Below are 11,441 nucleotides of genomic sequence, written 5' to 3'. Positions count from 1 at the left end.
CAGATGCAACAAACATTCCTTGCCAAAACTTTAGTTTCTTCCTCAAATCCTCATCTTGTTTCAACTTTGTATTGTCCTTCTGCTTATGTTCATCAATTCTCTTTATTAGTGACAAAATAACCTCCTTTGCACGAACGGACATTTCAACATCATACCAACTAAAGAAATCACATCCCTTTCTTCCCTGCAACTGCATTGACAAACAATAAGGTTTCTCAGTCCCATTAAAACAGAAAGAGAAGGAGAACTTCATTTACCTTGAAACAGATTCAAACAGAAAGAGAAATTCACTTGCCTTGAATAACCCACGCCCATTAAACCTCCTCCCAGGATTCCCAGTCGTCCATGAAGTAGTGAGAGGTGAGTCAAGGTCACAGAAGCAACATACTTCTCTTCTTCGTGACGCACAGCTAGAGGTCGACATGTAACTAGCTTGTGACATTGATGATTATGGACAAACGATTGAAGACAAAGATGTTGGAGAAATGAAGAGATTGGAGTGAAACGAACTACTTGAAGGAAACAGGGAAAACGAAGATGAATTGGAACAAGGGCGTGAAATTGAGTTAGGGCAAGGTGAATTAGGGATTTGAGCATTAATTCAATTAAAAAAATTTTCAGAATTTTTACAAATAATGAAAAGTGATTTAAATTGTAAAAAACCATGTCAGCCATGCCACATAAGCCTTTTTAATGACACATCAGCGTTTTGGAAGGGGGGAGTGGAGGTTAGGAGCGAATTCGTGGATTTCAAAGAGGCAGGACCATTTTCGTGAGTTGCTTAAAACCCGATGACTAAAAGTGTAATTAAGCCTAGTTGTTAACTATATTTATTGAAAGAAACTTTGATACAAACATAAACGTTACCATCGTTGCCTCTTTCATCATTTTAACTTTTATTCTAGTTAACTTAATTTTTCTTTAAATATGATACTAATATAATAATATTAATATTATATTGTTATACAGTGTAAATAAAATTTTAAAATCATAGGGGATTGGTATACTTTTAATAAAGTTTGTAGTAATAAGAAAATATACTATATATTATTTTAAAATAATCTATAATACTATTAAGGGTTAATACCATTTCACCCTCTGCTATATAGTCGAGTTTTGGTTTACCCCCCTTAAAAAAAATTTTTGTAAAAAACACCCTTGCCATTTCAAGATTCCGTTTGTTTAGATCTTGGAAGAAAATGACAGACGCCCAATGCATATTGGCTTGCTGACCGGATTTTTTTTTATTTTTAAATGACACATGGATTTTTTATTTTTTTTATGCTGACATGTAATACATAATTTTTTATTTTGAATTATTTTAATATTCATTTTATTTTTGAATTAATTTAATCTTAAATTAAGAAAACATTCTAAAATACACTAAAAAAAGTTGCTTAGGGATAGATTCAAACACACAAGCCTTGCTTTCTAAAGGGATCACTTCACCACTAGTCCAAGCTGTATTTCATTATAGTTCATCACATGTTAAGATATGTTTGCTCAGAAACGTATTGTTTTGACATACTATCACATGATTAAACTTTTTTGATATATTAATAATAAATTAATATTAAAATGCTTTTGAGTTTTATTTTTGACAATATATACAGTAAAATAAAATATTAAAATTTACTTGTACTATTAAATATTTAAATATTTATAAATAGTTTCAGTTTATTTGTGAGAATAAAATTATATATTTATGAGAATAAATTTTTTTTTTATATATATATATATATATATATATATATATATATATATATATATATATATATATATATATATATATATATATATATATATATATATATATATATATATATATGAGGAGGGATATATTTACTCCAAGAGTAAGTGTTGAACACTTATTCCAAATCTTAACCATTGATTTTCATTAATCTAACGGTTTTAATTGATCATTTAATCTAATTATTTTTGGAAATATTTTTTTATATAAAATTTTAATTAAAACCGTTGGATTAATGATAATCAATGGTTATGATTTGGAGTAAGTCTTGAACATAAGTTATATATAAAATTATAACTTAATTATATAGTTTCAGTTTATTAATATATATTATATATATATATATATATATATATATATATATATATATATATATATATATATATATATATATATATATATATATATATATATATATATATATATATATATATATACACTGTGTAGTAATTAATTATATAGTTTTATTTATGAATAAATTATAACTCATAAATAAATTAGTAATAGTAGCAGTATTATTTAAGGCATATGATAGAGGTGCTATACAATTAATATTGGGTGTAGTACTTTAATGAGAAAATAGTCTTTTTCTAATGGAAATTTCATTGGAGTATTCTGCAAAGTATGCTGGTTCACTCTATGTCGGTTTACTCTTGGCCGATTTCTCTTTTAAAGCGTATTGAGAGGGATGCGCGTAATTTCATTTGGAGCGGGGATGTCTCCAAGTGTAACTCTGTCACGGTCGCTTGGAACAGCCTTTGCAAGCCGCTTTCGGAAGGAGGTCTAGGCATTCGGTCTCTTTTGGATTTGAATGCGGCGACTAATTTGAAACTTGCTTGGGAATTGGTTACTTCTGAAGAATCCTGGGCTGTTCTCCTGAGGAATAGAGTGATGAGGAATTCTAAGGTAATAAAGTATCATATTCATTCATCGGTTTGGTCTAGTGTCAAAGCGGAAATTCCAATGATATTTGATAATTCTACTTGGCTGCTCGGGAATGGCGCTTCCATTCGGTTCTGGTCTGATTCTTGGTGTGGGGAGCCGTTGTGCTTGGAGATGGGAAATTCTTTCGTGCCCGAAGATATTTTCGTGAGCTCTTTCATATCGGATACCGGCTGGTCCTTTAGTAATCATGTTGTTCCTTTTTCTATCCAAGTCAGAATTTTGAACTGTCACATTCCGTTTGACTTGAGGCCGGATAAGAGAGTTTGGGTCCACTCGGTTTCGGGAGATTTATCGCTCAAGGAGGCGTACGATTTCAAGAGAAGTCACGGTACTGTTGTTAGTTGGTGGAGATGGATTTGGTCTAAATTCATTCCTCCTTCAAAATCCTTTTTAGTTTGGAGAATTCTGTTGAACAAAGTTCCTTCCGACGATCAGCTTAAGCGGCGGTCCTTTATTTTTCCTTCTATGTGCAGTCTCTGCAGCAAGGCTGAAGAGAGCATACATCACCTTTTTTATTATTGTCCTTATGCTTCGAAAATTTGGAATTGGCTTAGTTCCGCTTTCAACTTCAATTCCCGTATTTCGTCTTGGGAAGACATTTAGAGCATTGGTAATAGATCTTGGCACACCCACTGTAAGGCTATTCTTAATGTTGCTATTATTCACCTGTTGAATGCAATTTGGCATGCACGCAATAGTGTGAGATTTAAAGATCGTTTAATTTAACCGCTTCTTCTATTGCGAGCATTGTTTCGGTTTGTAGTATGGCCGGCAATATCTTTAAAGTTCCTTCCTTCATCTCCATTCAAGAGTTTGAGGTTTTGAAGAGGTTCAAAGTCATTATTCAACCTCCTCCCGCTCCTAAGATTGTTGAAGTCATTTGGAAGCCGCCCCCGTGGGATTGGATAAAAATTAATTGTGATGGCGCTTCGCAAGGCAATCCTGGGCCCTCGGTGTAACACCCCAAATTTAATTAAATTGGTTAATTAAATTATTGAAGGATTTAAATATGGATTTAGTGGAATTTGGATGGCCGATATTATTTTAAGGGCATATTTGGAATTATTAAATTAAAGTCGGATAGTCGGAAAATAATATTAAGAATAATATTATTTATGATTCGGAATTATTATATTGAAGGAATTATTATTATAAGTGATATAATTGATTATTTGAGTTATATCTCTTATTGGGCCTAAATTGATTTTGAAGAAATATTAAACAAAGAGAGGATTTAAACACTAAGCCCAATTGGTTTTATATTAGGGTTTTAGAGATTTGGGGAAAGAGAGAGTTGTCATAATGAAGAAACAATAATAGAAGAGAAAGAGGCAAGACTATGGAGAAGAATAAGAAGCTTGAAGATTTTCATCCATGGTGTCAAGTAAAGATGCAATTAGAGACCCATTGAGTTGCTTCTATTGATAAGGTAAGGGTGGGGTTCTCTTCCTATAATGGGGCTTATGAAATTTTGTATGTGGAGAATTGGATGTGTGAATTTATTGCAATTGTTGTGTTAAATTGCTGCTGGAAAATTAAGAACCTGTGAGATATTTTGTGTTAATTGCTGCTACTGTTGTTTGAAGTTGCCATGTTAAATTACTTCTGGAAATTGAAAATATTGGATTCCAATGTTTAAAAGTTTCTGCTTGTTGTTCATTAATGTTGCTGCACGGACGGCAGACTCATGCCACGATGACGTCAAACCAATGATGATGACCAGCACACGTTTTTTTTATTTCGTTTCAACTTCCTTCATTTTGTGTGGTTTGGTTACTAGTATATGGTTAATTACTAGTATATAATAACATTATTTTAATAACATAAAGTATAATATTGATGACTTTTATTTTTCATTTGATGCTATTTCACTGGAAAATATACATACTTTTCTTTCATTAAAGAATATATATAGATATTTATAGTATATATAATATATATAATAGTTATAAGGATTAAGATATATTAGTATTAAACTTGAAATGAAACGGAAATCAAGTTAGATTGGAACAGTAGTATGCTACAATGGAACACAAAATAGTCTCGTTTGACCGAAATAGCTAAATTAAACGGTATAATTAGTTGTCCGGATTTTGATGGAAATTTACATGGTAGCTAAATTTAATTAGTAGATTAACATGGTGGTGTTATTTTGTTGAAATTGTGATATTTTACGAATCGACTGAAATTGTGTTTGGTTCAAATATTCTTTATAAATAAATTATAATAATTTAATATAATTGTCAATAAAGTTGTTAGAGTTGTCAATAGAGTTGTTAGAGTCGACAATAAGTTGTCAGAGTTGTTTTGAATTATTAAGAGTCATATTTTTATTTGTTTTGAGTAATTCTGACATGTTTAGAGTTGTCAGTGTATAACGTCGGTGTTTGTTTTTTTATTGGAACCTTAACAATTCATATCTTTTGAACCGTAACTCCGTTTGAGTCTCCGTTCGAGGCGTTAGAAAGCTAGCGTGATATTCTTTTCAATAAAAATGGTCTTGAGCAATAGAATGCTAGAAAATTGGAAATGGAATAGAAATAGAAGTGAATTAAATTAATATAGTGTGATTATTAATCGGTTGATTAAATTAATAGTTGAATTAATTTCAATGTGTTTAATTGATTAGAATACAATTTGGAATTAGATCAACTATTTGGTTTGTCGGTAAATTACGATATTTTGAGAATTTATCCGTAATTGTGTTTTGACTTGAATATGTATGTTGAGAAATATATATTATTATGTCAATGATGTTGTTTTGATATTGATTCTTTGTGGGTAGTTGGATAGCATTAATTTTAATGATTAATTGCTTGATTTTAAATGTGTATGTTTATATATAATTGGCAAAATGAGAATTAACATGAGATAGTATGGTTACTAGTGTTAATTGGATTTTGTGAATCGTAATTGATTAATTGGCCTTTTATATGTGAATGATATGTATGTGTTGTGAATGTTGTGTACAATTGGTGGATAATTCATCGAGTTGAATTATTGTGATATGCTAAATATTAAGATGGTAGAGATGATCTTAATTGCATATGTTTGTCAACATTATACATGCATTCATGTCATGGTGTGCCTTGAAACAAAGGTGGTTTGCTTTGAAACAAAAGCGGGGCTTGAATTCTAGAGTGAATTCGGAAAGCGGTAAGCTATATGTTTACATTTGGTGGCTTTGATCTTGTCCGGATCTGAAGCGTGGCTAGATTCTATATGAATCAGAAGCGGTGGAACTTTGGGTCCACATTGGGTACCACATGCATAGAGTCACATGTCTTGCATTGAGTCGCATCGAGGTTAAGTGATGTTTGAATATATGCATTTATGTGATTGTCATGTGTACATGAGATGTGATAATTGAAATTGGTGATGTTTTGATATATAATTGGTTAAACGTGTGAATATGTGATAATGATGGATTGTGTATATATTTGGGATAATAGTATTGAATCTTTTGAGTATTATACTATTGAATTTTGTGCTTACTTGAATATGTGAAATTTATTAGATGATACTATTTACATGATTATGACTTGTTGTGTGATGAAAAGTATGTGAGATTAATGAACTGTAGAAGTATGATGTGTATAGTAGCTATTGATACTTGTGATGTGATGATTTTATATGTCTGAATCCTAGCATGCAATTTATCATATGCCCACTTATATGATTTGATATCTCACCCCTTTCTCTTGTTTCGCCGTTGCCTTTATATTGGCAACGTGCAGGTATTCAAGTATGAAGATTTATTTGCCGTTACTCGAGTCGGTTGTCGCTCTGATACGTAGCACTCTGGGGGGAACGATTTATATTATTATTGATGTTGCTATTTAATTGTTTCATTTTGGTTGGACAAAATGTCAAGTTAACTGAAGATATTTTATTGAATACATTCTTAAGTGATTTCAGCTGTGTTTTAATAAACTAAGTTATTCTATTTCAAAGGTGCTATGTATCCGCTTTATGCGACGAGGTGATTTGTTTTGTTTAATTATGTGACGCCTCATTTGTTTATAAAAAAAAATTGAAACTCTAATTTATATATATTTGCCGGGTAGAAATGGGGTGTTACAATAGTGTTATCAGAGCAGGTCGGTCCGTCCGGACAAGTTGTCGAGTCTGTTGAGTTGTGCGACAGTTGAATGCTGTTAGTGTTTTAATCTTTAGTACACGACACGCGTGTGAAACACTGTCCGTACTTGTTTGTTTTGTTACAAAAATTGGTTTGATTCCAAGTGGGGGAGAAGTTTTGCTTCTCGAAGATGTTTCTGTTGTAAGGGATGGTCAGGTATGTTGTCGACAAGCGACGATGCAAGTGTTGTTGAGAGTTTTGGATGTTACCCAGAGTCGAAGACAATGTGAAGTTAAAGATAATTTTGGGAGACAGAAGTTAGAGAGTGATGATGTTCAGCACGGTTGAGGACTGAGAGCTTGTCGGTGTGTTTAACCTTTGCGTCTGATGCCGGTGTTTGACAAGTGTTAAAGTGATAAAGTTGTGGTAGACTTTATGTTGGACTCGCATAAGTGATTAACAGACGTAGTCTATGTGTGAAGTGTTGTGAATCGCGAACCCGAGTTGGAACTCGAGAATGCGCGTAGCTTGAGTTTCGGATATCTGATTTGAACTCCATTTGAAGCGTCAGAAAGAGAACGAGATGAAGTGTATTATAAGAATGATTTCCGCAGTCGTAATAGAGTTGATTTTGACGTTAAGATGTTGGGATGGGGTGCAGTTTATCGTCAAAGTTATTTGAGGAGTTTGGGAGATAACATAAAAATTGTCGATGCTTGACGTCGATGTTTACAATTCGAATAATGTCAGAGATTTGTATCTTGGGTTTCGAGTATCAGTTGGACGTACCGTTTGAGCCTACAAAGAGGTGAAGTTGTATTCTACCTTATGGAAATGTGTAAGCCTGTTGAATAAGAGTGGTTATTACCGCAAATGTTTGAAGCGAAGTTAAGCCGAACTTGTTGTTGATGATTAAGATGAGATAAATAGATGTTCGATATTAAAGATGATTTGAGTACTGATGACTTTTAAGGAAGAGTGAAGTAGAAAAAGTCAAACTTAGAGATGATAGAAGTCGTATTTGGGATGCCAAAAGTGGCGGTGCGTATAAAAGAAGGACTGTATGGAATTTCTATCGCCAGTTTATCGTGAAGATGACTTCGGTTGAGAAGAAAAAAATTGTGTGATGCTAAGTGATTATGAATTAGACTTTTGTATTATGTTTGGACGTCGGTGTCTCATCGACAAGATCGATTGATAAGGTAAGATGTTGTAGGAATTGTGAAAACCCAAAGTGAATCATTGGGTTACGTCATGTTATTGGATTTAAGTGGAAATTCGGAAAGAACACTATTTTGATGTAACAACGATTTATACTCCACTAAGGTTATCAGATACTAATTGGCAAATTGGGGAACTGATCACCCTCAATCTATTGTTAATGGTAGACGAAACTCGTGTTGGACGTTATAGATTTGTCTTGTTGTCTTAATAGTGTAGAAAGAGTATCTATATTTTATCGTGAAGATAGTCGTTCATCAGTTTGTGTAGCTTGGTAAGAGGGATGGTTGAGTTAGAATTAGATGAGATTAACAATCAGTGTGGTACGTTTTATGCAAGCGAGTGTCGCAAAGTGAAATATTGGATATATCAAATGAACAACGATGTGAGGATGAGTATTGAAGGAAAGTCTATTTTGGATTGAGAAATTATGAATCATATAAGTTGACAGTGTTTAATCAAGAATGGTGACTTAAAAGAGAATTATCAGAGTTAAGCAGCGGAAGCTTTAGGTGACACTGTTGTTGTATGACTTGAGGGGGTAAGAAACTATATGCCAGAAGTCGGTAAAGATGAGTTATCTTGATGTTTGGATTGATGGACTGTTGGAATGAGTGTGATGCGCCAGGAATAGAGCATTGAGTCGTTGATTATTGCAAAACTGGTAAGAAGTGTATTGTGTTTATGTTCATGGGAACCGTTGTTGTGATGAAGAGGTAGTGATCGAAGTGTTACCAAGCGTGATTTAGAGATTCGAGAATTTGATACGGGGTTGTGTTTGGGGTGGTGTTGAGCGAATTTTCGAGGACGAAAAGATTCTAAGTGGGGGAGAGTTGTAACACCCCAAATTTAATTAAATTGGTTAATTAAATTATTGAAGGATTTAAATATGGATTTAGTGGAATTTGGATGGCCGATATTATTTTAAGGGCATATTTGGAATTATTAAATTAAAGTCGGATAGTCGGAAAATAATATTAAGAATAATATTATTTATGATTCGGAATTATTATATTGAAGGAATTATTATTATTAGTGATATAATTGATTATTTGAGTTATATCTCTTATTGGGCCTAAATTGATTTTGAAGAAATATTAAACAAAGAGAGGATTTAAACACTAAGCCCAATTGGTTTTATATTAGGGTTTTAGAGATTTGGGGAAAGAGAGAGTTGTCATAATGAAGAAACAATAATAGAAGAGAAAGAGGCAAGACTATGGAGAAGAATAAGAAGCTTGAAGATTTTCATCCATGGTGTCAAGTAAAGATGCAATTAGAGACCCATTGAGTTGCTTCTATTGATAAGGTAAGGGTGGGGTTCTCTTCCTATAATGGGGCTTATGAAATTTTGTATGTGGAGAATTGGATGTGTGAATTTATTGCAATTGTTGTGTTAAATTGCTGCTGGAAAATTAAGAACCTGTGAGATATTTTGTGTTAATTGCTGCTACTGTTGTTTGAAGTTGCCATGTTAAATTACTTCTGGAAATTGAAAATATTGGATTCCAATGTTTAAAAGTTTCTGCTTGTTGTTCATTAATGTTGCTGCACGGACGGCGGACTCATGCCACGATGACGTCAAACCAATGATGATGACCAGCACACGTTTTTTTTTATTTCGTTTCAGCTTCCTTCATTTTGTGTGGTTTGGTTACTAGTATATGGTTAATTACTAGTAATAATAACATTATTTTAATAACATAAAGTATAATATTGATGACTTTTATTTTTCATTTGATGCTATTTCACTGGAAAATATACATACTTTTCTTTCATTAAAGAATATATATAGATATTTATAGTATATATAATATATATAATAGTTATAAGGATTAAGATATATTAGTATTAAACTTGAAATGAAACGGAAATCAAGTTAGATTGGAACAGTAGTATGCTACAATGGAACACAAAATAGTCTCGTTTGACCGAAATAGCTAAATTAAACGGTATAATTAGTTGTCCGGATTTTGATGGAAATTTACATGGTAGCTAAATTTAATTAGTAGATTAACATGGTGGTGTTATTTTGTTGAAATTGTGATATTTTACGAATCGACTGAAATTGTGTTTGGTTCAAATATTCTTTATAAATAAATTATAATAATTTAATATAATTGTCAATAAAGTTGTTAGAGTTGTCAATAGAGTTGTTAGAGTCGACAATAAGTTGTCAGAGTTGTTTTGAATTATTAAGAGTCATATTTTTATTTGTTTTGAGTAATTCTGACATGTTTAGAGTTGTCAGTGTATAACGTCGGTGTTTTGTTTTTTAATTGGAACCTTAACAATTCATATCTTTTGAACCGTAACTCCGTTTGAGTCTCCGTTCGAGGCGTTAGAAAGCTAGCGTGATATTCTTTTCAATAAAAATGGTCTTGAGCAATAGAATGCTAGAAAATTGGAAATGGAATAGAAATAGAAGTGAATTAAATTAATATAGTGTGATTATTAATCGGTTGATTAAATTTATAGTTGAATTAATTTCAATGTGTTTAATTGATTAGAATACAATTTGGAATTAGATCAACTATTTGGTTTGTCGGTAAATTACGATATTTTGAGAATTTATCCGTAATTGTTATTTGACTTGAATATGTATGTTGAGAAATATATATTATTATGTCAATGATGTTGTTTTGATATTGATTCTCTGTGGGTAGTTGGATAGCATTAATTTTAATGATTAATTGCTTGATTTTAAATGTGTATGTTTATATATAATTGGCAAAATGAGAATTAACATGAGATAGTATGGTTACTAGTGTTAATTGGATTTTGTGAATCGTAATTGATTAATTGGCCTTTTATATGTGAATGATATGTATGTGTTGTGAATGTTGTGTACAATTGGTGGATAATTCATCGAGTTGAATTATTGTGATATGCTAAATATTAAGATGGTAGAGATGATCTTAATTGCATATGTTTGTCAACATTATACATGCATTCATGTCATGGTGTGCCTTGAAACAAAGGTGGTTTGCTTTGAAACAAAAGCGGGGCTTGAATTCTAGAGTGAATTCGGAAAGCGGTAAGCTATATGTTTACATTTGGTGGCTTTGATCTTGTCCGGATCTGAAGCGTGGCTAGATTCTATATGAATCGGAAGCGGTGGAACTTTGGGTCCACATTGGGTACCACATGCATAGAGTCACATGTCTTGCATTGAGTCACATTGAGGTTAAGTGATGTTTGAATATATGCATTTATGTGATTGTCATGTGTACATGAGATGTGATAATTGAAATTGGTGATGTTTTGATATATAATTGGTTAAACGTGTGAATATGTGATAATGATGGATTGTGTATATATTTGGGATAATAGTATTGAATCTTTTGAGTATTATACTATTGAATTTTGTGCTTATTTGAATATGTGAAATTTATTAGATGATACTATTTACATGATTATGACTTGTTGTGTGATGAAAAGTAT

This window comes from Vicia villosa, linkage group LG3 (assembly GCF_029867415.1).
Source record: "Vicia villosa cultivar HV-30 ecotype Madison, WI linkage group LG3, Vvil1.0, whole genome shotgun sequence".
NCBI lineage: Eukaryota > Viridiplantae > Streptophyta > Magnoliopsida > Fabales > Fabaceae > Vicia > Vicia villosa.
This window is presented reverse-complemented; position numbering follows the sequence as displayed.